We start from the raw sequence: 26,788 nt of genomic DNA, 5'->3' as shown, positions 1-26,788 counted from the left end.
CCGTCCGGGCCCGGGCGTCCTCCCAAACTTCGACGAGCTACCCTTGGATAAGGATCTGGTGCTTGGGGGTCCGGGATTGGGCGCTCGGCTCGCTGTAGTCCTCCGTTGGCAGTTGGAGGATCGCTGTAACATATCGTAGGCCGCTCAGAGTCGAGTGGGAGGAGGTCGCTGGACCAGAAGTCGGTAAGATCTCGGATCGTTGGACTGCTACAGGCTTTGGTTGGGGCGGCAGGAAGGCCACGGGCGTTGCGACGATAGCCCCTTGCGGCAACTCGGCCAAGGAGGGCGTTTAATCGGACGATGATGCCTCTACAATTGCTTGGAGCGTAGCCGGAGACAAAGTCTCGGCCCTCTCGACCGATTGTGCGCCCAAGGTAGCGGAGCCCGAAGACGGCTCCGCTTGGCACCTCTTGCGCCGGGTCAGCGGTGTTGGTTGGTCCTAGGAAGATCGTACCGGTTCCACTGTACAAAAATTTTGTACATGTGTCAAACCTTTCCTAAACAACCTATTGTGTTCTTTAGAAGTTAAATTAGGAATCACAGACAGAACTTAACATCATTGATTCCAAATTTAACTTATTTGTTCTTAATAATTTAGATTTGGATCGCAAGCAGAACTTAACACTATTGATCCAAATCCACTTATGTTATAAATTTCATTAAATATTAATTTCCAAAATTGGCTTCCAAGACTGCATGGCGAGGCACATGACCTTCTTGGGTATGGGAGCATCCACCACCGCCTAAGCAAAGCCTTTTAAGGAAAGCTAATATTTAATTTCCTTATATAACTCTAGGTTTAACCAAAAGGAATAATCGAATCACAAATTCGAAAAACAAAACAAAGAAAACACAACTTCGAAACAAATCCGAAAAAATAGAATCTAATGCCTCTTGTGTTTGGAATTCTTACAAAGAAAAATAACTAGCATGATGCGGAAAACAATTGCTAATTATACATTCTCTTTGTATGCTAATAATTTCGAGATCTTCTACCGTATTCCTCGCCTTGGACGTCGTGTGGGCGACGATCCTCCAAGATGAACATCACCCAAAACCTTCTTCCTCCTCCTCAAGAATTCGGCCACCACCACCACCAAGGAGCAAAAGAGAGCAAGGGGAAAAGAGAGGGAGAGAGGGCCGGCCACAAGAGGATCACCAAGCAAGAGAATAAGAATTGTTATGTCATGTGGCCTCTCCTCCCCTTCTTTTATAATACTTGCCCAGAGCAAATAAGGAAAGACTTTTTTACAAAAATTAAAATATTCCTCTTGTTTTTCCTTTTCCCCTTTTATTTTTCCTTTTCTTTCCTCTTGATTGAATCAATAACCAATCATGGTTTGATTGGAGATTTAATTTGGCCGGCCCCTTACTTGGGCACCAAGCAAGGGTGGTCGGCCCCTTTAAGGAAGGAAAAATAATTTTTGTAAAAAATTTATAAGCTCTTATAAAATTTTACAAGATCTCTTTCAATATCCTAAAGTGGGAGTTAAAAAAATGAAAGTTTTAAAAATTAAAACCATGTTTTAAAATTTAAAACTTCTCTTCTAAAAATTTCCTTTTTTAACATGGTTACAAAAATAGAAAATTTTAATTTTAAAACTTCTCTTCCTTTTTTCTAAAACCATGTGGATGGTTAAAAAATGAAAGTTTTAAAACTTTTAAAACTCTCTATTAAACCATGTGACCTAATTCAAATAAGGAAAGTTTTATATTTTAAAGTTTCTCTTTTAAAACTTATAGTTTTCTACAAAGAGAAGATTTTAAAAATTTAAAACACCCCTTCTTATTTGACAAATTATGGCCGGCCCTCCATTGCTTGGACACCAAGCAAAGGGCCGACCCCTTAAAAGGAGATGGTGGTCGGCCCTTGCTTGGTCACCAAGCGTTGGGCCGGCCTCCTTCTTGAACCCAAGAAGGATTTTTATTTGGATGGATTTGAGGCTTTAATGAGACTACGACAGGGACCTAGAGGAGAAATTGGTTTTGGCCTTCCGATGAGCTTGAGTATCCCGTGTTCACCCCGAACACACAACTCAAGTTTATCAATAATAACTCATTCCACTAGAGAGTTATTATTGCACTACCGCACCAATCCCAAATTACATTATGGGCTCCTTCATAAATGAGTGTGTTAGTCTCCCTGTGTTTAAGATAACGAATGCCCACTAATTAAGTAAGTTACTGACAACTCACTTAATTAATATCTTGCTCCAAGAGTAGTACCACTCAACTTCATTGTCATGTTGGACTAAGTCCACCTGCAGGGTTTAACATGACAATCCTTATGAGCTCCTCTTGAGGACATTCTCAATCTAGATAACTAGGACATAGTTTCCTTCTATAATCAACAACACACACTATAAGTAATATCATTTCCCAACTTATCGGGCCTATTGATTTATCGAGCTAAATCTCACCCTTTGATAAGTTAAAGAAATAAATATTAAATATATGCGCTTATTATTATATTAGGATTAAGAGCACACACTTCCATAATAACTAAGGTCTAGTTCTTTTATTAAGTCAGTATAAAAAGAACTTACCTAAAATGGTCCTACTCAATACACTTAGAGTGTACTAGTGTAATTTATTAGTCAAGATAAACTAATACATAATTACACTACGACTATTCCAATGGTTTGTTCCTTTCCATCTTAGTCGTGAGCAACTGTTTATAATTTATAAAGAACTGATAACACAATCTTCTGTGAGTGACACCACACACCATGTTATCTACAATATAAATTAATTGAACAACTACACTTAACAAATAAAATATAGACATTTGACCAATGTGATTCTTTTATTTCAAAAATAAATGTTTACAAAAGCTAGGTTTTGAGTATACACTCTAACAATCTCCCACTTATACTAAAAGACTAAGCTGTCATTTCTGCTACCATGCATCTGATTCCCATCCCCTCCACATGCTGATCAAAAGCTTTCGTGGGAAGAACCTTAGAGAAAGGATCTGCCAGGTTATCTGCTGATGCAATCTTGGCAACGACAACTTCTCCTTGCTTGACGATGTCTCGTATCAGGTGGTACTTGTGCTCTATATGTTTACTTGCTTTATGAGCTCGTGGTTCCTTCGAGTTTGCAACTGCACCACTATTATCACAATAAATTGTGATGATTTTGGGCAAATCAGGAATCACATCTAAGCTCATTAGGAAGTTCCTGAGCCATACAACTTCTTTGGCTGCCTCAGAGGCTGCCACATACTCAGCTTCCATGGTTGAGTCTGAAACGTATTTCTGCTTAACACTCCTCCATGCAATGGCTCCACCCCCTAAAGTAAATACATAGCCTAATGTAGACTTACTGTTGTTCCTATCTGATTGAAAATTCGAATCCGTATAACCCACAGGGAGCAAATCGTCTGCTTGGTAAACTAGCATATAATCTCTAGTCATTCTCAAGTATTTTAATATATGCTTTACAGCTGTTCAATGTCCTTGTCCAGGGTTACTTTGATATCTGCTAACTATGCCCATGGCAAAACAGATATCAGGTCTCGTACACAACATTGCATACATTAGGCTTCCCACAGCCGAAGCATAAGGAACTGCCTTCATGTCCTCTATCTCTTTTGATGTCTTCAGAGAAATCTTTTTAGATAAGGCTACTCCATGCCTAAAAGGTAAGAAACCCTTTTTAGAGTTTTGCATGCTAAAACGAGTAAAGATTGTATCTTTATATGAAGTTTGAGATAGACGCAATATATTTTTCTTGCGATCCCTTATGACTTTGATCACAAGAATGTGTGCACATTCTCCTAAGTCCTTCATATCAAATTGTTTGGATAACTATACCCTTACGTCCGATAACACTTTGACATTGTTGCCAATTAACAAAATATCATCTACGTATAGTACAAGAAATACCACCACGTTTTCGTTACACTTCTTGTATACACAAGACTCATCCGGACACTGAATAAATCCATATGACTGGATCACTTTGTTAAACCGGATGTTCCAAGATCTTGAACCTTGCTTCAGTCCATAAATAGACCGATTCAGCTTGCACACTAGATGCTCTTTGCCCTTTTCAATGAACCCCTCTGGTTGCTTCATATGGATGTTTTGTTCAAGACTTCCATTAAGGAAAGCTGTCTTGACATCCATTTGCCAAATCTCATAATCCATATGAGCGGCAATGGATAAGAGTATCCGGATAGACTTTAGCATAGCTACCGGCGAAAAAAGTCTCCTCATAATCGATTCCCTCTTTTTGAGTATATCCTTTTGCAACAAGCCTTGCCTTGAAGGTTTCTACCTTCCCGTCTGTCCCTCTTTTCCTTTTGTAGATTCACTTGCATCCAACGGCTTTTACACCATCTGGTGGTTCTACAAGCTCCCAGACCTTATTAGAATACATAGACTCTATTTCAGAATTCATTGCCTTTTGCCAAGATACTGCATCTATATCTTGGAGTGCTTCGTCATATGTCTGGGGATCAGGTTCATGTTTACCCGGGATCAAGTCCGAAGACTCTCCCAAAAACATGAATCTCTCAGGTTGCCTCACAACCCTCCCACTACGACGAGACACTGTCTATGGTTGTGTATCATGTGTGACACGTGTTGCAGTCTCTTATGGTACTTCATCTTGTACTGTTGGTACTGAAGTAGACGTGTCCTCTCTCATCTCTTCTAGAACAATTTTATTCATGGGCTTATAGTTCATTACATAATCATTTTCTAAAAATCAAGCATTAGTGCTAACAATGATCTTCTGATTTTTAGGATTATAAAGTAAACCACCTTTCGTTCCCTTAGGATATCCCACAAACAGACAAACTTCTGTACGTGATTCCAACTTGTCAGTATCTCCCTTCAGCACATGTGCTGGACTACCCTATATCCGGATATGATTCAGACTAGGCTTACGCTCATTCCATAATTCCATGGGAGTAGAAGGAATTGTTTTAGAAGGTACCATATTCAGAATGTACACTGCTGTTTCTAAAGCATATCCCCAAAACGAATTTGATAATTCTGAATAACTCATCATCGATCTAACCATTTCCATAAGAGTTATATTCCTTCATTCTGCCACACCATTCAGTTGGGGTGTACTAGGTGCAGACAATTGGGATTGAATCCCGGCTTCTGATAAGTAATTCCTAAACTCTCCAAAGAGGTATTTGCCACCACGGTTAGACCGTAGTGCCTTGATATTTTTACCAAGACGTTTCTCCACATCAGCCCTATATTCTTTGAACTTATTAAAGCATTCAGACTTGCGGCGCATCAAGTAAATGTATCCGTATCTTGAATAATCGTCTATAAAGGAGACGAAATATTCATAACCACCTCTTGCCTGGATAGACATAGGACCACACAAATCAGAATGAACCAGTTCTAACACATCTTTGGCTTTATACCCCTTAGCCTTAAAAGGTCTCTTGGTCATTTTACCTTCCAAGCAAGATTCACAGGTTGGAAAGTTTTCCAACTCTAATGAACCGAAGAGTCCATCGGCTATAAGCCTTTGAATCCTACTTAAGTTAATATGACCAAGCATTAGATGTCAAAGATATGTTTGGTTCATTTTCGAAGGTTTTTTTCTCTTATTAGAGTTAGAAGATGTGTTATTAATTTCCATATTTTGCATTGTGGGAGATATTAGATTTAAAGTGTATAAATTGCCAATTAATGCATTAGAACAGATAATAACCTTATTTCTCTTTATAACCACATTGTTATTAAAAGAAACAGAATATCCATCCAAATATAGTTTAGAAACTAAAATTAAATTCTTTCTAAAACTGGGTACATAAAGATAATTTCTTAAAACCAAACTTCTATTCCTATCAAAAGATAAGTAGATGTCTCCCACTGCAACAGCCGCCACCTTAGTAGCATTGCCCATGCAGACAGTTATCTCTCCTTCAAATAGTCGTCGGGTTTCTTGGAACCCCTGCAAAGAGTTGCAGACATGATCAGTGGCTCTTGTATCTACACACCAGGTACTGGTAGATAACACCGCTAAATATGTTTCAACTACTAAAGTATGAGATATACCTTTATTGTTCTGATTCCTACGAGGACAGTTTGCCTTCCAATGTCCTGACTGCTTGCAAATGAACCACTTGCCCTTCGGCTTCTTCATTCCAGCTTTCTATCTTGTACCCAGAGGTTTATTCACCTTCTTTGCTGAAAAGACTTGTTTCTTCTTCTTCTTCTTGCCTTTTCGACTTAGAAGTAGATCAATTTTTAGCATAGTGAATCTAAGAACTGTGACGAAATATTCCTTCTGCTGCCTGTAGTTCTGTCAGAAGTTCCGCCAACGTATACTCCCTTTTATTCATGTTATAGTTCAAGCGGAACTGCTCAAAACTTCTGGGTAGCGTTTGGAGAATTATATCGACCTGGGTTTCCCCATCGATTTCTCCTCTAAGGACTTGTATTTCGTTCAGATAAGCCATCATTTTGAGGATATAATCCCTTACGGGGTGTCCCCTCCGACATGATGGTTGTCATTAACTTCTCATTGCCTCTTGCCTAGCAGTCCAACTCTGGTGCCCAAAGATTTCTTTGAAATTGATCATTATATCATAAGCAGTTGGTAAATCTTGATGCTGATGTTATAATACATTTGACATTGAAGTCAAAATGTAACACCGCGCCATCTCATCTACTTTTACCCATTTCTTATGATACTCAATCTCCTCTGGGGTAGAATCACCATTAGGTGTATCTGGGCATACCTCTACAGTACAAACTTATAGCTTTCAGCAGTTAAGACAATATCCAGATTTCTTTTCCAATCTATATAGTTGGGACCAGTAAGTTTATTCTCTTTCAGTATAATAGCCAATGAGTTGAAAGACATCCTAAGAATCACAAAATAAACTTTGGTCAGGACTCTAAATTTAAAATAATATTGATTCCTCAAACAATACTATTTAAATTTACCAACACCTCAAAACACCGTGAATATTGCATGCCACATTAGTGTGGATGTATACAAATTCAACATTTGTAAGAGGAGGGTGTAACCCATTAATTTTATTATCTTGTCATCCTAACTTTATGACAAATAAAATTAATAGTTGGTTTTACTTTGGTCACGCAAAATAATAGCAGTGACTCCGTTGGAGAGGATATTATTGAATGCGTCTAAGTGTATATCATTACTTGATACTTAGTCCATTAAATATGATTGTGCCCCTTCAGTTGGAGAAGATCACATGCTCCTAAATAATTTCATATAATCATCCATAAAGGAAGTTTGATCTAGTGATCTGCAACAAACTCATCCGTTGTGGAGAGAGGCACTCAGAGCTAACATGTAAGCTTATTGCATCCCTTACAAACCAGTAATGGAGACCGTGGAATTTATTTAAAAATTCCTCTGTCACTTAGTTATTTAAGGTGAGGAATTTTAACCTATGCTAGCATACATCACATGCACATATACATCACAGTAAATAAAAGCAATAAAATTGGAAATTAATTTTCTAACTATTATGACCTTTTCCATCACTGTCTTCAGTATGCTCCAACCCTAGCTGCTGCCATCTTTAGTCATCGCCATCGGGTCGAGTTGTCGCATCTATCTTGCTTCTTATTCCACTACGCCTCTGGTCCTCCAATAGCACCACGCCTTGCAAAGATACGATTCGCGACAAAAATAGAATTTTACATATATCGATCCTATATTCCATAAAGGAATGTACATATATTCTAGATCGAACAAAAATAAAATTCTAAAACTAATACTGCTCCTGCTGTATTTAATACATATAATTATGCACACACAAAATAATGCCCTTGACATGTCCAAGGATCCAATCACACACAATATCTATATGTCATAATAGTTGGAGCCTGCAACCACAAAGTTAGCACATCCTACTATTATCCTGCCTAAATTATGTATGACATGTGCATAATTAATTTGAAAACCAAAACACACAGAGGCAAACACTAGCTCTGATACCAATTGTTGGTTGGTCCTAGAAAGATCGTACCGGTTCCACTGTACAAAAATTTTGTACATGTGTCGAACCTTTCCTAAACAACCTATTGTGTTCTTTAGAAGTTAAATTAGGAATCGCAGACGGAACTTAACATCATTGATTCCAAATTTAACTTATCTGTTCTTAAGGGTTTAGATTTGGATCGCAAGTAAAACTTAACACTATTGATCCAAATCTACCTATGTTATAAATTCTATTAAATATTAATTTCCAAAATTAGCTTCTAGGATTGCATGGCGAGGCACATGACCTTCTTAGGTATGGGAGCATCCACCACCGCCTAGGCAAAGCCTTTTAAGGAAAGCTAATATTTAATTTCCTTATATAACTCTAGGTTTAACCAAAAGGAACAATCGAATCACAAATTCGAAAAACAAAACAAAGAAAATACAACTTCGAAACAAATCCGAAAAACTAGAATCTAATGCCTCTTGTGTTTGGAATTCTTACAAAGAAAAATAACTAGCATGATGCGGAAAACAATTGCTAATTATACATTCTCTTTGTATGCTAATAACCTCGAGATCTTCTGCCGTATTCCTGGCCTCGCCTTGGACGTCGTGTGGATGACGATCCTCCAAGATGAACACCACCCAAAACCTTCTTCCTCCTCCTCTAGAATTCGGCCATCACCACCACCAAGGAGCAAAAGAGAGCAAGGGGAAAAGAGAGGGTCGGCCACAAAAGGCTCACCAAGCAAGAGAATAAGAATTGTTATGTCATGTGGCCTCTCCTCCCCTTCTTTTATAATACTTGCCCAGGGCAAATAAGGAAAGACTTTTTACAAAAATTAAAATCTTCCTCTTGTTTTTCCTTTTCCCCTTTTATTTTCCCTTTTCTTTCCTCTTGATTGAATCAATCACCAATCATGGTTTGATTGGAGATTTAATTTGGTCAGCCCCTTGCTTGGGCACCAAGCAAGGGTGGCCGACCCCTTTAAGGAAGGAAAAATAATTTTTGTAAAAAATTTATAAGCTCTTATAAAATTTTACAAGCTCTCTTTTAATATCCTAAAGTAGGAGTTAAAAAAGGAAAGTTTTAAAAATTAAAACCATGTTTTAAAATTTAAAACTTCTCTTCTAAAAATTTTCTTTTTTTTACATGGTTACAAAAATAGAAAATTTTAATTTTAAAACTTCTCTTTCTTTTTTCTAAAACCATGAGGATGGTTAAAAAAAGAAAGTTTTAAAACTTTTAAAACTCTCTATTAAACCATGTGGCCTAATTCAAATAAGGAAAGTTTTATATTTTAAAGCTTCTCTTTTAAAACTTATAGTTTTCTACAAAGAGAAGATTTTAAAAATTCAAAACACCCCTTCTTATTTGACAAATTATGGCCGGCCCTCCATTGCTTGGACACCAAGCAAAGGGCCGACCCCTTAAAAGGAGATGGTGGTCGGCCCTTGCTTGGTCACCAAGCGTTGGGCCGGCCTCCTTCTTGAACACCAAGAAGGATTTTTATTTGGATGGATTTGAGGCTTTAATGAGGCTACGACAGGGACCTAGAGGAGAAATTGGTTTTGGCCTTCCGATGAGCTTGAGTATCCCGTGTTCGCCCCGAACACACAACTCAAGTTTATCAATAATAACTCATTCCACTAGAGAGTTATTATTGCACTACCGCACCAATCCCAAATTACATTATGGGCTCCTTCATAAATGAGTGTGTTAGTCTCCCTGTGTTTAAGATAACGAATGCCCACTAATTAAGTAAGTTACTGACAACTCACTTAATTAATATCTTGCTCCAAGAGTAGTACCACTCAACTTCATTGTCATGTTGGACTAAGTCCACCTGCAGGGTTTAACATGACAATCCTTATGAGCTCCTCTTGAGGACATTCTCAACCTAGATAACTAGGACATAGTTTCCTTCTATAATCAACAACACACACTATAAGTAATATCATTTCCCAACTTATCGGGCCTATTGATTTATCGAGCTAAATCTCACCCTTTGATAAGTTAAAGAAATAAATATTAAATATATGCGCTTATTATTATATTAGGATTAAGAGCACACACTTCCATAATAACTAAGGTCTAGTTCTTTTATTAAGTCAGTATAAAAAGAACTTACCTAAAATGGTCCTACTCAATACACTTAAAGTGTACTAGTGTAATTTATTAGTCAAGATAAACTAATACCTAATTACACTACGACTATTCCAATGGTTTGTTCCTTTCCATCTTAGTCGTGAGCAACTGTTTATAATTTATAAAGAACTGATAACACAATCTTCTGTGAGTGACACCACACACCATGTTATCTACAATATAAATTAATTGAACAACTACACTTATCAAAGAAAATGTAGACTTTTGACCAATGTGATTCTTTTATTTTAAAAATAAATGTTTACAAAAGCTAAGCTTTTAGTATACACTCTAACAAGCGACACGTCAGTGGAGGCCGATCTAGAAGGTTCCTCGGCTGGGATAATTTGGTGCTGCTCCATCTGAGGCTAGGAGCTAGGGGTGGCCCCTCCGCTTGGCGCATGGCTGGCCGGGACTTTGCCCATTTCTGTGGACGTCTCCTCGCTCAACCTGAGTGGGTCCTCACGAGAGCCGACTGCTTGCAGACCTTGGCTCGCTAGATCTTCGGTGGCCACCGCCTCGATCTCGGCATCTGAAAGCTTCACTTTGTCAGCCATCCGTGCTCGCATCATGACTCCGACTGCAGAAGATAAAGACAGATCAGTTAGCATCAAAGGGAAAGGATAAAGTGGGGGCATACCTAGGCTGGTCGGCATCCTGGTGTGGATCAGACTCATGCCAAAAATGTACAATACACCATCTAACAATAGTTTGTGTATGTGATATTTCTGATCGGCCAGCATGGAAGCTGCATGGAGATAGTCCGAGCGGCTCTTATATCGCTTTAGGTTGTGCTGAGGTGCCACTTCAAGTTGCCAATGGGTCGCGAACTCTGGCCGCTCGAGGAGACGCATGAACAAGAAGTATTCTTTCCAGTGCTTATTAGAGGTCGGCATTTTGTTAAAGAAAACTAGGCCGACCTGAGACTGGAAAAGGAAGGCCCCCAACTCAGATTGCTTGGGGTAATAGAAGTAATGGAAGACTCGAGGAGTAAGAGGGATGTTGTGCAACCAGAACAAGACGGTGACGCCACACAGTAGACAGAAAGAGTTCGGTACGAGTTGGGGGATGGAGATGTGGAAGTATTTACAAACAGCGATAATTAAAGGATGGATGGGGAATCGCAGACCAACAACAATGTGGTCTCTGAACAAACAGATGGTGTCTATTGGGGATTATTTGGCCGATCGGACGGAGATGGTTGGACGATCTCGTGCTGGTGGGGGGGGGGGGGGGGGGTTCAAAGGTATTTATCAAAGCCTCCGTGTCGCCCACATTGAGCCGGGACTCCATGGTGGTATACCAGAGTTTGGGAACGACGGCCGACAACTCCAAAGAACTCGCCATGGCAAAAATGAAAGCAAAAACAAAGGAAGAAATGCGACCGAAAGAGCGAAAGGACCACTGGAAGGTCACTAGGAACAAGGGGAGGTCGGAGATTGAAAGCGAAAAAGGAGGGAAAGAAGCTTATGGGATGAGGATCGTTGGAGCAGGAAAGGAGAAATGGTCGAAGAAGACGTGCAAAAGGCCATCGGAGGAAGAGAACGGAGGATTGCCGGAGGACGACACACACAAGATCACCGGAAAGCACAAGGCGCAGGAGCACGAAGGTCGGGAATGCGGCAGCAAAAGGGTGGCAAAGGCGATGAGGCAGCGAGCTCATATACCTCGGGCTCGGTCGACCGGAGTTGTCCGATCTAGGTCATGGAAACCTAGGCGAGGATTCGACCGTTGAATTCAAACCGCCAAACGCTGCCATCAATACTTGTCACGTTAGGTGTACGACGATTGCGGGCGCGACACGTGGCATGCTACCATGGGTCGACAATTAAGGCTGGCATAGGAACCTGCTCCGCCTTAATGAAAAGAGATTTACACACTTCTCGGGAAATCAGGATGACGTTCAGCCAGCCTGCGTTCGCCCGGGATAGACGGAGGAGAAAGTCTTCCAAGTGTCGGCCTTTGCCTGTCCGATCAGACTAAAGGCCGATTGGCAAGCATTAGGCCCCGACGGGACTTGAAGGGGATGGAACCTGATCACGCAATAGTCCAGTAAGTCGGACCACGACCTCCTTCAACTAGACTTGAAGGGGAGGACACATGGACAGGGAACTCCCAACTAAGTAGCTATTTCGTTCGAACGAGAAACAGACAGCAGGATATCCTTTGCCATCCTTTTGGGAGTTAGTGTCACTGACGGACGGCATGGTCAGACAGAAGATCGTACGGTGGAAGCTTCCACAGTCATTTCAGATATATGCTCGACCTGTTAAGGTACTGTGTCAAGGATACTTTACTGACACGTCTCTTCAGGGAAAGCTTGGGATTGTGTGCCTGCTTTAATAAGCGTGCAGATACGCTACAGGAGCCCTATATAAAGGGAGGTCCAGGCATCGACGGAGGTATGCTTTTCTCGCGATCTCTACAGTTGTGTTACAGTTTTCATTTCTTCTTCTTACCTCACCGGAGACTGACTTGCGAGTCAGAGAGCCATCGCCGGGACCCCCTTCCTGGCTCGGCACTGACGCTACTTGTGTTGCAGGCAAGAGCAAAGTCTCTCGAATGTCAGTAGGAGCGCCACGTCCCCAGCATCCACTTCCCGACTTCCGGACAAGATCATGTATGATAATCAGCAGCCATCTTACAGAAATGATTGGCAAGATCATAAGCCACAGGGTTAAAACTTGCATACTCATAATCCTAGAACAAAAAGGGAAAACAGGAATTAGAAGCATATTTTGGCATGTACAAAAATGCTCAAGTAAAGAGCCAGTAGGAAGCTTGTAACAAAATGCCAAGGTACCTGAACTAGACTCCTTAACTTATTTTTAGTTGCAAATTCATAAGGCTAATCAGATTGTGAGGCATAAAAACTACAATAAGTGAGTTATAAGCAAGGAGTCTGAGGCAAATCACAGAAAGAAATATTGAATAAGATAAAAGAAAAAAAATGGCTGGTCGGAACTGAATTAGTTAATTATATGGCAAATTTACAGGAGTAGCCAGATATTCACCACAGCTCATTCAATTAGATATTATTTAGTCTAAAGTAACAGTCCAAAAGCTACAAGTATTTAATAGAGACAAAAGGATAATGGTTATTAATTATAATCTCAAAGATTAAGATCACAAAGATAACTTACAATAATTGTCACTTGTTTGGATTCTTCATCCATCATGATATTACCATATTGAAGATCATTATGGCAAAATCCAATATGTTGATCTTCTGCAGACAATATCGCTTCCAAAGTTTTAATCTCGTCAGCAAGTTTATCCAACTGAAATTCTTTGACTTCTTCAGGTGAGCACAATCTGTGAGCTTCTTTAAGCCAATTTCTGACAATAAAATATCAGCTACAACCAAATGCTCAACTCCATTTCGAAGTGCACCAAAACATGTGTGTCAACCAACTAAGGTAGACCTTAACTTTTCCCATAAGAAAACTTTTGCTTGACCAGGCAGGTCGAGATCATGGAACTCCTTTAATTTTGAGGCAATCAAAGAAGATACTTTCGGTCCCGAAGATCAGCAGCAGAAAGAGTCTGAAATACCAAAAGAAAGGGACATATATACATTAAGTTATTTATGCACTGCAATTTTAAATAAATTAATCATACATGGAAAGAGTCATAATCTGTATCTTTAGTTTATGTTTTTAAAAAAGTAGATCCTCTATCTTAACGGTCTCTCATGCTGGCCCCACGGATATAGATTTAGTTTATGTTTTTAAAATAAGAGGTTTGGTGGTTTGAATTCTCAGGTCGAACTGTAACATTGCCCAGTCCAAACATTAGCCATGTATGCATTAAAGCTATCCTTATCATCACTAGAATTGCTCAAGCTTGATAAATCCAGAAGGTTCCAATCCATAACCTTCCCAAGATTAAATAGTCCAAAAAGTTTGGCAAACAAGGAATTTATTGAAGAACCTGTTCTTGTTGAATTGTGGTGTAGTATTTATGCTATATGCTTCAAATTATTGAGGATACATATGAGAAGCTAGCACAATGTGAGGATAATATATATTAGAGCTTTATGTATAGTTCAATGACCGGTCATGGCCGGTCCCAAATCCGGATAAAGGAGGAGGGTTGCGTTAGGTTGTCAGCCAGCGTCAAACTATGGTAAATATTCAATGAATGAATCCATTAAACTATTGTGCTAATGCTAGATTGTTCCCCGGAAGGACCGTTACAGTCCGACTGTAACGTCTCGGCAAGGACCGCTACATCTCCAGAACTCAGGTGTAGTGATAAATATGCAAGAGTTCGCGTTACAGGGTCCGACTGTAACGTTAAGGACCGCTACATCTCCATGAGAACTTGGGTGTAGTGTTAAATAGACAAAAGTTCTCACACCATAGGTTAGATAAGAACAAATATGATAGGAAAATTAATAATCTAAGATTTGGAACATGGAATATAGGAACTCTCACTGGTAAATCAATGGAGGTAGTAGATATGATGATTAGGAGAAAAATTAATATTTTGTGTGTACAAGAGACAAAATGGATAGGCGAGAAGGCAAAGATGATAGAGAACTCGGATTTTAAGTTATGGTACACTGGAAAGAGTAAAACAAGAAATGGAGTGGTATCATTGTAGATAGTTTGTTAAAGGATGAAGTTGTAGGAGTAGTTAGAAAAGGGGATAGAATTATAACACTTAAGATAATAGTGGCGAAAGAAACTATGAACATAATTAGCGTATATGCACCACAAGTAGGATTAGATGAAGCTACCAAATCAAGATTTTGAGAGAACTTAGATGAAATATTACAAAATATTCCACCAAATGAAATGATTTTAATAGGAGGTGATCTAAATGGGCATGTCGGAGTTAAAAATAAGGAATATGAGAGAGTACATGGGAGTTATGGGTTTGGAACGAGAAATGAGGAAGGAAAAACTATATTAGATTTTGCGATAGCATATGACCTTATATTAGCTAATACGTTTTTTTAAGAAAAGAGAAGAACACTTGGTCACATTCAAAAGTGGGAATAATAAATCGCAAATTGACTTTCTTATGGTTAGGAAGAAGGATAGAAAGATTTGTAAAGATTACAAAGTCATCCCTGGAGAAAGCTTAACTACCCAACATAGGGTAGTAGTGTTGGATATACGCCTCAAACATAGTATCAATAGAAAGAAAATATATACAATTCCTAGAATTAAGTGGTGGAAGTTAAAGGATGGAAAACAAAATATATTTAAGGAGAAGGTAGAAGTACAAGCATTAGGTGAAATATACGATGACTCTAATACAACATGGGATAAGATGATATCAAAGTTGAAAATAGTAGCTAAGAGTGTACTCGGTGAGTCAAAGGGACATGCACCACTAAGTAAAGAATCTTGGTGGTGGAATGAGAAAGTACAAGAGAAAGTGAAGGAAAACTAAATAGCTTATAAGGAATTATATATTTGTAAGAACAAGGAAAACTTAAAAAAAAATATACAATAGCCAAGAAAGAAGCTAAGAAAGTAGTGAGTGAAGCAAACAATGAAACTTTTGAATGCTTATATCAAAAATTGGATACAAAAGAAGGGAAAAGAGACATTTATAGAATAACTAAAGTGAGAGAAAGGAAAACAAGAGATCTTAGCCAAATAAAATGTATTAAAGATGAATGTAATAGGGTATTAGTAAATGATGGAGAAATAAAAGAGCGGTGGAAGAGATATTTTCATCAACCTTTTAATGAAGGTTTAGGTGATCAACTTAACTTAGGTAATTTAATTAGGTCAAATGAGCATAGAAATTTTAATTTTTAGCGTAGAATTCAAACTTCAGAAGTAAAACAAACTTTAAATGAGATGCACAATGGAAAAGTCGTTGGACCAGATGATATTCCGATAGAGGTATGGAAGTGCTTAGGGAAACAAGGTATTGAATGACTTACAAAATTATTTAATAAGATATTGAAAACGAAAAGAATGTCTGATCAATGGAGGATAAGTACCCTAGTTCCCTTATATAAGAACAAGGGAGACATACAAAATTTTGCAAACTATAGGGGTATTAAACTAATGAGTCATACTATGAAACTTTGGGAAAAAGTAATAGAAAAAAGATTAAGGAAGAAGACCACAGTGACAGAAAATCAATTTGGGTTCATGCCTGGAAGGTCGACAATAGAAGCTATACATCTCCTTAGACAATTAATTGAAAAATAACGGGAGCAAAAACAAGATCTACACATGGTATTCATTGATTTAGAAAAAGCTTATGATAGAGTCCCAAGAGAAATTATATGAAGAATTTTAGAAAAGAGAGGTGTTAGCGTAACATATATTGAACTAATTAAGGATACGTATGATCAGGATGTAATGACCAGAGTAAAGACTTCAGGCGGAGTAACTGAAGCATTTCCAATAAAGATAGGGTTACATCAAGGATCATCCCTAAGTCCTTATCTTTTTACACTAATTATGGACGAACTCACTGCGCACATTCAAGACACAGTACCGTGGTGCATGTTGTTTGCAGATGATATTATTTTGGTAGATGAGACATGTGAAGGAGTAAATGCTAAGCTAGAATCTTGGAGGGAAACACTAGAAGAGAAAGGTTTTAAGCTTAGTAGATTAAAGACAGAATATATGGAATTTAAGTTTAGCAATATTAGAAGTAATGAAATAATTGCTAAGATAGGAGAGGACGAGTTGTCTGGAACCAAGAGATTTAAATATTTAGGATCATTTTTACAAAATGATGGAGGGATTGAGAGAGATGTCTTACATAGAATACAAGCAGGATGGGTGAAATGGAGGGGAGCGTCGGGTGTTTTATGTGACCGTAAAGTACCTCTTAAACTTAAAGGTAAGTTCTATAAAACCGCAGTTAGACCTGCTATGTTATATGGAGCTGAATGTTGGGCTATGACTTGAGTACATGAGCATAAGATGATAGTTGCAGAGATGAGGATATTAAGGTGGATGTGTGGACATACGAAGATGGACAAAATAAGGAATGAGAGCATTAGAGAGAAAGTCGGAGTTGCATCTATTGAGGACAAACTTCGAGACATACGTTTAAGATGGTACGGACATGTACTTAGATGACCAATAAATGCTCCAGTTAGGCGATGTGAAACTATGATAAATATGCATATCAAACGAGAAAGAAGACGACCAAAAAAGACTTGGTTAGCAATAATAAAACAAGATAAAATTTATTTAAATATAGATGATGATATAATAGGAGATAGAGCTCAATGGCATAAAAGGATTCATACAGCCGACCCCACCTAATGAGAAAAAGCTTGGTTGTTATTGTTGTTATATGTATAGTTCAATGAGAGTATACGATTCATACACCCAGTCCCAGATAGTCGAAATGAGGAAGAGGATGTTGATACATGAGAAGCAAAATGAATGAGCAAAAATAATGCAAATCAAATTGAGATGGATTCAGAAAACTATTTTTCTAAAAAGCAGAAGGTTACAGAACACCATGCAGGCAAGCTACACCTTATTCTTATACAACTAATTGAATGTATACCTTGAGAAGCAACCAGCCAGATAGTCTCTAATCTTTAGAATACTGGAAATACTAGTGAAGTTAAAAGAAACCTCACCACAGGAGACTACAGATGAAGAGTTGTGCAGTAATTATTTTGCACTTTCAATCAGCCTTCTTTCTTAGATGATCTACATCCAGATCTATTATCCACCATGTTAAGTTGTACACACTTGGTATGTTCTATACACCATGCAGGCAAGGTACACCTTATTCTTATACAACTAATTGGATGTATACCTTGAGAAGCAACCAGCCAGATAGTCTCTAATCTTTAGAATACTGGAAATACTAGTGAAGTTAAAAGAAACCTCACCACAGGAGACTACAGATGAAGAGTTGTGCAGTAATTATTTTGCACTTTCAATCAGCCTTCTTTCTTAGATGATCTACATCCAGATCTATTATCCACCATGTTAAGTTGTACACACTTGGTATGTTCTATCTGCATTTCATCTAATTATCTATTCCTAGCTCATGTTTGTCTTCTAGTTTCCCTTAAGAATAATCAGTGTTGTTAGAGGCGCGAGGCGTACCGAGGCGCAAAAGGGATCCTAGAGCCCTGGGCGCGAGGCGCGCCCGAGGCGCACGCCTCTTGAACATGAGATTGATTACTAAACTACCATGTCAAATATGATAATTATTAATATTCTACACACACAAATATCAAATATGACAAGCAAAACAACATCATGATAAAATTAATAAAAGTTTAGAACTTTCAAGTTTTAACTTTTTAATCTAAACTAACAAAGTTCATCAAAACAAGTGTAATGAGTCAAATTAATCATCAAGCTCAAGATCATCCTCATTGTATTCTTTTTCTTCTTTTTCTTCATCTTTTTTATCTTAATCTTCTTCAAATTCAATTTCTTCTTCTTCTTCTTCATCTCTAAGTCTTAGAGATGAGTATCTCATAGAGGAAGATGTATTTCCCTTCTCGATTGGTTTAAGCTTAGCATGTGAACTAGAGGTCATGGATGTAATGTTTTTTCCTCTAATATAATATTCAGGCTCTTCAGCTCCACTAGCCCTAACAACGACATCCATGTCAAGTCATCACCTTCAAAAACTAACTCATCTACTTCATTATCACTTTCTCTATCCATTCTACCCATCAATCATTCATTACTGTCATCAATATCTGTCAAAGAGATGGGGTCGATCTTAACACGTGCATTATACCGAAGTTTTAAGGCACGATTGTATTTCACAAATATCAAATCATTTAAGCGCTGCTGAGCTAGCATATTCCTTTTTTTGCTGTGAATCTACAAAATATCAAAAATCACAATAAGTATAAATGTATAATAAAATAACACAGAATATTTTTTACTGATAAAAGTAACATACTAATAGTATTAATGTATTATACATTTATATTTATTACATATCTGCTCAAATACACTCCAATTGCGCTCACAGCCAGAAGCACTACGAGGCTAAGCACTTTAATAGCAAACTTTTGCAATTATGGGATATTTGCTCCATAGCATTCCTACCATTCCGCTAGAGATAATGCTTTTCTATGTCTAATTGCCACATTCCTCCCAAATAGCCCTTCTGCCTTTCGATATATAGAGAGTTAGGTAATGATAACCATGATTTTGCTACATTATCTTGATTCATAATGCATGTTTTTAATGATCTTTTCATTGCTTAAACTCATATTTACTTTAGATTTCGCAGATTGCATTTGATCTTGGACTTAATTACAAATTAGTTTATTATCATGGTATTTGATGCTAATATTTGATTATTATTTTGTAGGCATCAAAAGGGTCATGAACCCGATCAGATCAGACCATATTTGAGCTCAAATCTAGGGCTAAACAAGTTGATCAAGCCTTGGAGTGATTGGGACCGTTCATTGAAGATCAGAGAGATCTGAGCCATCTGCCAAGGATCCAGCTTATCCAACCTAATGAAGAGCAGATCTCAGCCGTTGGATCAGATTGGGAGAGGTTTAAAACTTGAGAAGCTACAGTGTGTTCGTGGAGCTCAGCATCCTCACTACAAATCCACTATTCATCCTTCTTCTTCAGCGACGCCGAAGCCTCCCTTCCATATTTCGGATCCAAGATTGAACTTCTTCATCTCCAGCAAGCTTCTGATGAACCGACGACCAACAATCGAGGTACAAATCAAGTTTTGAAGGTGTTCCCCGATCCTTGATTTCTCTTCCGCGATCCACAACTACCACAGATTAGAGGGCGTTCCCCAGATCTGTGAGATCCAGTCAATCATAGGAGCTCGAAGGGCGTTCCAAGAAGCCTCTACATCATTTCCACCTCCGCAGCTATTGAATCGATTCGATCAATCGATTGAAGCACCACTATTCTTCGATGGCTGGCAAATTCATTGATTCAGAGCTAGTTAGGGCGTTCCCAGATAGCTTTGGATTTCCCTTGAATAAGCTGGGAGTTCAGATCTTCACCAATGATTGCTTGATGGGCGTTCCCTGATTCATCTCTGTTTTACAGCAGAGAGGAAGGAGTTTGAGATCAGGTTCGGTTGTGGATGTTATTAGATTTTGTTTCTTTTTGAATTGTTGATGTTCTTGCTTAGATATGATGATCTGATTTCCTATCTTTACAATTTTGATTGATTTCTTATCTTTGCTCTTAATTTCCTTTAGATTTCTGTAATCAAAACCCCTGTTCAGTTACTTAATGTGTTTACAGTTTGTTTCTTATTTTAAATTCCTGATTTCAGTTTAGTCCAGCTAGTGTTAAGTTTACTTCTTGAATGTTTGAGGAATTCTTGATCAATATATCATATCTTAGTGATTGTGAACTGTTTTAGACATTGAATGGTTTATTTGAGTTGCGTTAACAGTCTTCTTTTGTTAACTTAGTTGATTGTGGAATGAATTGAAGATTTGGTAATCGAATTAAGTGTTGAATTTGATTGTGAAGGTGAATGAAAAGCAAAATTAAGTTTCCATAAGTGTAGTGAGTCTTTTAGTTTACTTGTTGTTGAGATTGGGAATTGAAGATGTGTTAATTGAATTATTGGATTTAATGATGCTTTGGAATCCAAACTTTACTGATGTTAATTTGATGAAATGAAGTAGATCATGTCCAGATAAGAACATCCTTTCTTTGATTCTATTCTTTACCTTGGTGATGTAATAATTCGATTTAAATCAATTCTAGAATTCACACATACTAATTAGCTATCCTTGGAAAAATACGACTCGGGACTCGTTGCTACATCTCTTTTATTGAGTTTACTTTGGTTCCCAATCTTTATTAATTTGGAGCGCCTAGTGACATGTGAAATGGTGAACACCAGGTAGTAATTTTATCTTGCTCAGCAGCGCTTGAAACCAATCTCTCTATAGTTTCAATCAAATCATTCACCACTTCCCCACAGCTATTTGAATCTGTGTATGAATAAAAAAATTCTGGATTCAAATAATGTCCTGCAACATGCAGAGGTCGATGAAGTTGGCATTCTCATCTCGTATCAATGATCTCAAATACTTCTTTGTATTTCTCTTCTTTCTTCTTAAAGGTCTTTAAAATTATTTCTTTTGCCCTATCCATAGCCTCATAAATATAGCCCATTGCAGGTTTTCTTTCGCCATTAACTAGTCTCAGAACACGAACTAAAGGGTCATATATCTTTAATATATGCACAATACTACTCCAAAATCTAAGTGTCATGATGATTTTAGCTACCTTCTTCCCCGCCGCTTCTTTTGCCCATTTAGTCTCTGTCCAATCCTTTGAAATGAACATTTTCCTTAAGTTTTGCTTATGTAGGTGCATCCTTTCAAAAGTAAGAAAAGCAATAGCAAATCTTGTGACATCTGCCCGACAAATCTCTTTTTCTCTTGTGAATTGCCTCAACATATTTATCATGCCAGGGCGAACATAAATGTAAGCATTCACACTCATTGTCTTCTTCAATATTGCTTTAAAATTAGGCAATTTTCCAATATCTTCTAAGATCAAGTCGACGCAGTGAGAAGCACAAGGAGTCCAATACAAGTGCGACATTTTTGCTTCTAATTATTTTCCTAAAAAAGAAGTTAGAAAACTAGATAAGTTTAACATATCTAAGAATTAGAAAAAGCATATTGATAAGAAAAAATTAAATAGATTCTTACCAGCAAATACATTGTTACTTGCACTATCTGTAACAACTTGAACAACATTTGCTTCTCCTACACGCTCCACAAATCGATCAAGCAACTGAAATATTTTCTCTCCAGTATTTGCATAATCAGAAGCATCAACCGATTTGATGAAAACTGAACCTTTAGGAGAATTCACTAAAAAATTAATCAATGTCCTATGCCTTTTATTTGTCCACCCATCTGCCATCAAACTACATCCATACTTGGCCTATTCTGTTTCACATGATTTAATGTAATCATTTGTCACACTATCAACAGTTTTTTTTAGAAAAGGAACCCGCACCTCATGATAACTAGGTCCTTTTAGACCTACACTATATTGGTCAATCAAGTACAACATCCTTTTGAAACTTGAATAGTTAACGACATTAAAAGGAATTGCCGCATCATGCATCCACTTAGTTATGGCCATACAAGCTTTTTCTCTCAATTCTTTCTTGTATGCCTCATTTATCGTAGTTTGCCTCTCTTTACCCTTTTTGCTTTCAGCATTTTTTTGCACATTAAGAGCAAAATACGTACCATTGGACCTATTTGTCTTGACCTTTTTTTTGCATATTCACTGATCTAGAACTTGTACTTGTACTTATAGGCGGCACAACTTTAGCTCCAATATCATCCATATCAATATCATCACCTAGAGGGTCTACATCCTCAAAGTCCAATGTCGCAAGTTTAGAAAGATTTTCTCCGCCTTTTTCTCCATGAAGTTTTTAATTTCTTCACGTACATGAGACGGACATCTTTTGCAAGTCATAGTATTTCGAAACCCCCCAACAAGATGTCGTTTTGCACGATAGATACCTCCTTTTATAACTTTTTGACAAGAATCACAAATCAAATCATTTTTATTATCCGGATTAACTCTTTGAAAATAATTTCATGTCGGATCTTTTGATATATATGTTGGAGTATCACTACTACCTTTCATAATAATTGAACAAGAAAATAATCTGAAAAATCAAAAATAAAGGAAAAGTACTGTACCAACGTCCAACAAAAGAAAAGCAACTGTACCAGCATTCAGCAATAGAAAAAAAGGAAAAAAAGACAAAGAAAAACAAAAAAACAAAATGAAAAAACAGGACAAAGAAAAAAATACATCAGCTAGCAAAATCGTATAGCTACAGTAGCCAACAAAATCGGCAGCAACAACACAGTCTGCAAAAATTTTTTTTAAAAAAAGCAAACAAACAAAATCGAACAGCAAGAATGCGAACCAACAACTCAACAAGAAAAAACACAGAAGAGGAAGAAGAAGATACGAGAATAAAGAGAAGAAAAGAAGATGAACAAATGAAGAAACGAAGAAAAATTGAACAGGGAGAACAAAGAAGAGAAAAAGAAGCAATAACATAATAAGATAAGAAGAAGATAGCAAACGAAGAAGTGAAGAATAGGGAAAAAAACAGAAAGAAAAAACTCATACCTGGGCAACGCGCGACTCAGCGACGGGGGCAACGGAAGGAAACACTCAGCGACGGGGGCGGCGGACGGAAACAGTCAGCGACGGGGGCGGCGGGGTGACTCTTCTTCAAATTTAGGTTTCAGTTCTTTTCTTCTTCCCTTCTTTCCTTTTCTTCGCCTTCTCCTTCTCCATGCCCTAATTTCAAACCAAACTGGTTTGAAATAGTTTTTTTTGGTTAAAAATCCAGAAATGGATCACGCTCTTGAATGATCACGCCTCAGTTGAGGTGCGAAGGCATGCGCCTGACGAATGGCGCCCGCCTCGCATGGGAGAGGCAGTTTCCCCAGCGCCTCGTGCGCCTAGCGCCTCGGGCGTGCCTCAGGCGCGCCTTTAAAAACCTAGAGAATAATATAACTCATCTCCATCAGATGCCAAGATTAGGTCCATAGAGAACTAAAGGCAACTAGGAGCCAAATTGTAGTGTAAGAAACAAACCCAAAATTATTCATTAGTGTTACATACCATGGGACCCAACACATATAAGCAAGGGAAAGATAGAAACTCAACCAACAAATGCAATAATGGCTGTTTTAATCTCATTCAACTGCTAGATAAAAGAGTTAAGACACTCTGAACATCAATATTCTAATGGTCCACTCAGTCCCTCCATTGAGTTGTATGTAAGACAATTTCACTATTAATATTTAATTAATCAAATCATCTTTTACTACTCGATTCTTTATAAGCTTAAATGGACTCTTTTTTTCTACAATATATAGAATTGAGATCATGCTATAAGTTTTAGGCTTCTAGCAGATAGGGACAGGGACAGAATAAAGCATAAGGTGCAAAGGAGATGAAATTCATAGAAGGTGGAAAAATGAATTTAGAATCCATAGCAGCATATGCTTCCCAGACAACATAAGGTGAATCACCAATTTTTTTGTTCTATTTCATAAATAAACTGCATATAAACTCCAATCAATCAGTCATAATCAACCAGTGTTGGACCCAACTATTGCAAGTGAGATATGAACTAATCGAGTGTTCCTGAAAGAGAACCTTAAAGGTAAAAGCTACAAAACTTAGAAACCATGAAGCAGAATGATGCTATAAGATTGATAGCACCACAACATATGTTTAAATTATCTAATTTCTAAAAAAAAATTAGTCAAAAAATTTTCAAGCTTTAATACCACCAAAAAATGCATATATTAATTGACAGAAATGCTAATCTTAAAAGAGGTAGATTTATAGAATGAAGCACATACGCGAGCCTTGATGAACTCCTCGACCCGACCGTTTGCAAAACGCCCGAGGAATAACGGCCCCTGCCCATGCCGCAACATACACTCGAACATCCGGATCTCGTTCTCACGATCGAGGAAGACGTCCACCCCCTCACCGCAAATCCGAACCAGCACCTTCCTCGAGACGCTGTCCTTGGACACGATTGACCAGTTAACCTGGTACACATCGTTCGTCATCGCCCCCTTGAGCTACACCACCTCCAACGCTCGGGAATCCGCAACATCACTCCATTTCGACGCCAACTCATACAGGATCTTCTTCGCTTCTTTAGGAATCCTCTTGGCGACCTCGATTGGTTCAGATACTTCAACTATTCTAATCTTTGTCTACCTCGGAAACTCAAGAGCGACACAAAAAAAGGGTAAACTTGGGTTAATTCTATCGTAGAAGTATCAAACTTTGCGAGAAAAATTGATCCATTATAGAATACTCTTAAGTGCGACGGGAGCCCTAAATCAGAGGAGGCCAAAAGAAGGATTTTTATGCTACTATAACTCCAACAAGGTGTTGGAAAGATAACAAACACCCTAAAATGGCAGATGGCGAATAAGATCCGAAGCGAAGGAATGCAAAAATGGAATGGATCTCCGGAAAAGAAGAAATCGATCGAAGCGTAGGAGTTTGAAGAGTTCGCGTTAGTACCAAAGAATTCGCGTAGTTGAATGCGCACAAGAGGACACGCGCGCCGTCGACAAAGGTTGAATCGACGGGGTGGCAATAGCGAACACACGCCAACTACAAATGGGGAGGGTTGACGAAGGCAGGCGCAACTTCACACAAGCCATGATGTTCTCTTAAAGGATGAATATTCAATGTCGATGCTTGTCCTACCCAGGGTTGAGCTTCGCTGGGCTTGAGTCCAGTGCAACGCACCAGCCAAGCCTAGTAAATTTTAGATTTCTATATTCAAACTCAAATTTAGGAGTCTAGTAATTTTTAGACTTTCAGCCCAGTAGAAGCCCAGCATCCCAACATCCTAATAATTTTTAAACCTATATATTAAGCCCAAATTTAAAAAGGGATTTCCTTTGTTTGTCGTTCGACTAGGAGCAAACCACAGAAAGCACAATCATAGAACATCAACAACCTAGGGTAGTTAAAGATCTTGGCTACGCCATTAGTCGTGGTTCATCGTTCTATTCATCTATCTAAACAAATTGGATCGGGCGTCTCAGTTTAGAGTTCACCAGTTCTGATTGGACTAGTCCAAATGAGAATTACAGTCAAAAGTTGTCAGCAAATCATGATGTTTAGACTATGAAAATCAATTTGGCCCATTATAGTTGTAGAACTCCCAGAATTTAATCATTTATATGTTACCTCTAAATCTTTGTTAAATTGTAACTGATGCGGGAGATAATGAGCATAATTAGAGGTGCCATGTGATCAAGAGGTCGATAGTCTTGTTGAGATGGTGGTAAGAGATTCTTCTTGATTCCGGAAGGTCCTGACTTCGAGTCGCTCCTTGACTTCTTGTTGCGTCGGCTCCGAGTCGCTCCTTGATTTCCTGGGCAAGCTATCCACAAGATACACATGTGCAAACATAATCATAGATTAAATACTTTGTTTAAGAAATATACCTGCCTGATGACGTGTAGAGGAAACGGCATCAACTAACAAACTTTACCAAGTTTGTCTCTATTCATATCAACGCCAAGATACCTTCAAGACAACTCTGTAAGCAACAAACCGTGTCTCCGCTTCGATACTATCCAAAGGAAGGAGAGGACTTCATTTCAAGAGATGAAGCTGGCAGCACAACCTCTATCGGACTTGATCTCCCCTCTATAAAGCAACTCGACGACACAAAGAGGAAGTTCAACCACCTGTTGGTTGGATGAAGAGGGGAGATGAAGTTGGCAGCACAACCTTTATAGCCTGCGGTGCTCCAAGAGATCCGGCCACCTCTTGGCCGAAGGAAGAAGGAAGAAGGAAGAAGGAAGAAGGAAGGAGGTCCGACCACACCTTAGTTGGGGCTTGCTTGGGCGGTAGAACACAAGAAGAGGGAGAGGAGAAGAGGTGAGGGAGAGCCCTAATCACAATTAGGTTCTTTCAATGAATAATAATTTCTTCTCCTCATGGAGGGATATATATATATATATATATAAAGCAAGTCATAACCCAAGCCCAAACTTAATATCAGCCCACATCATATGTGTTTGTTCAATCCATTAGCAATAAACCTGGTTCAATAAACCAAACCAATTTGAATTTATAACTAAATTAAACCAATTTGGTTTATTACTAAATCATAAGAGGCGTGGACCACCATCGCTTCTAGCACAATAAATATTTTTCATAT

At 38.3% G+C, this 26,788-nt stretch overlaps 1 pseudogene; it reads right to left on the bottom strand.

The window, feature by feature from the left end:
- The window catches only part of LOC121990723, a 46,445-nt pseudogene extending 20,349 nt beyond the window's left edge, over positions 1-26,096 (bottom strand).
- Between the last annotated feature and the right edge of the window lie 692 nt (positions 26,097-26,788).

This window comes from Zingiber officinale, chromosome 6B, assembly GCF_018446385.1.
Source record: "Zingiber officinale cultivar Zhangliang chromosome 6B, Zo_v1.1, whole genome shotgun sequence".
NCBI classification, from domain to species: domain Eukaryota; kingdom Viridiplantae; phylum Streptophyta; class Magnoliopsida; order Zingiberales; family Zingiberaceae; genus Zingiber; species Zingiber officinale.
The sequence above is the reverse complement of the archived record's forward strand: the minus strand, read 5'-3'. Positions and strand labels throughout refer to the sequence as shown.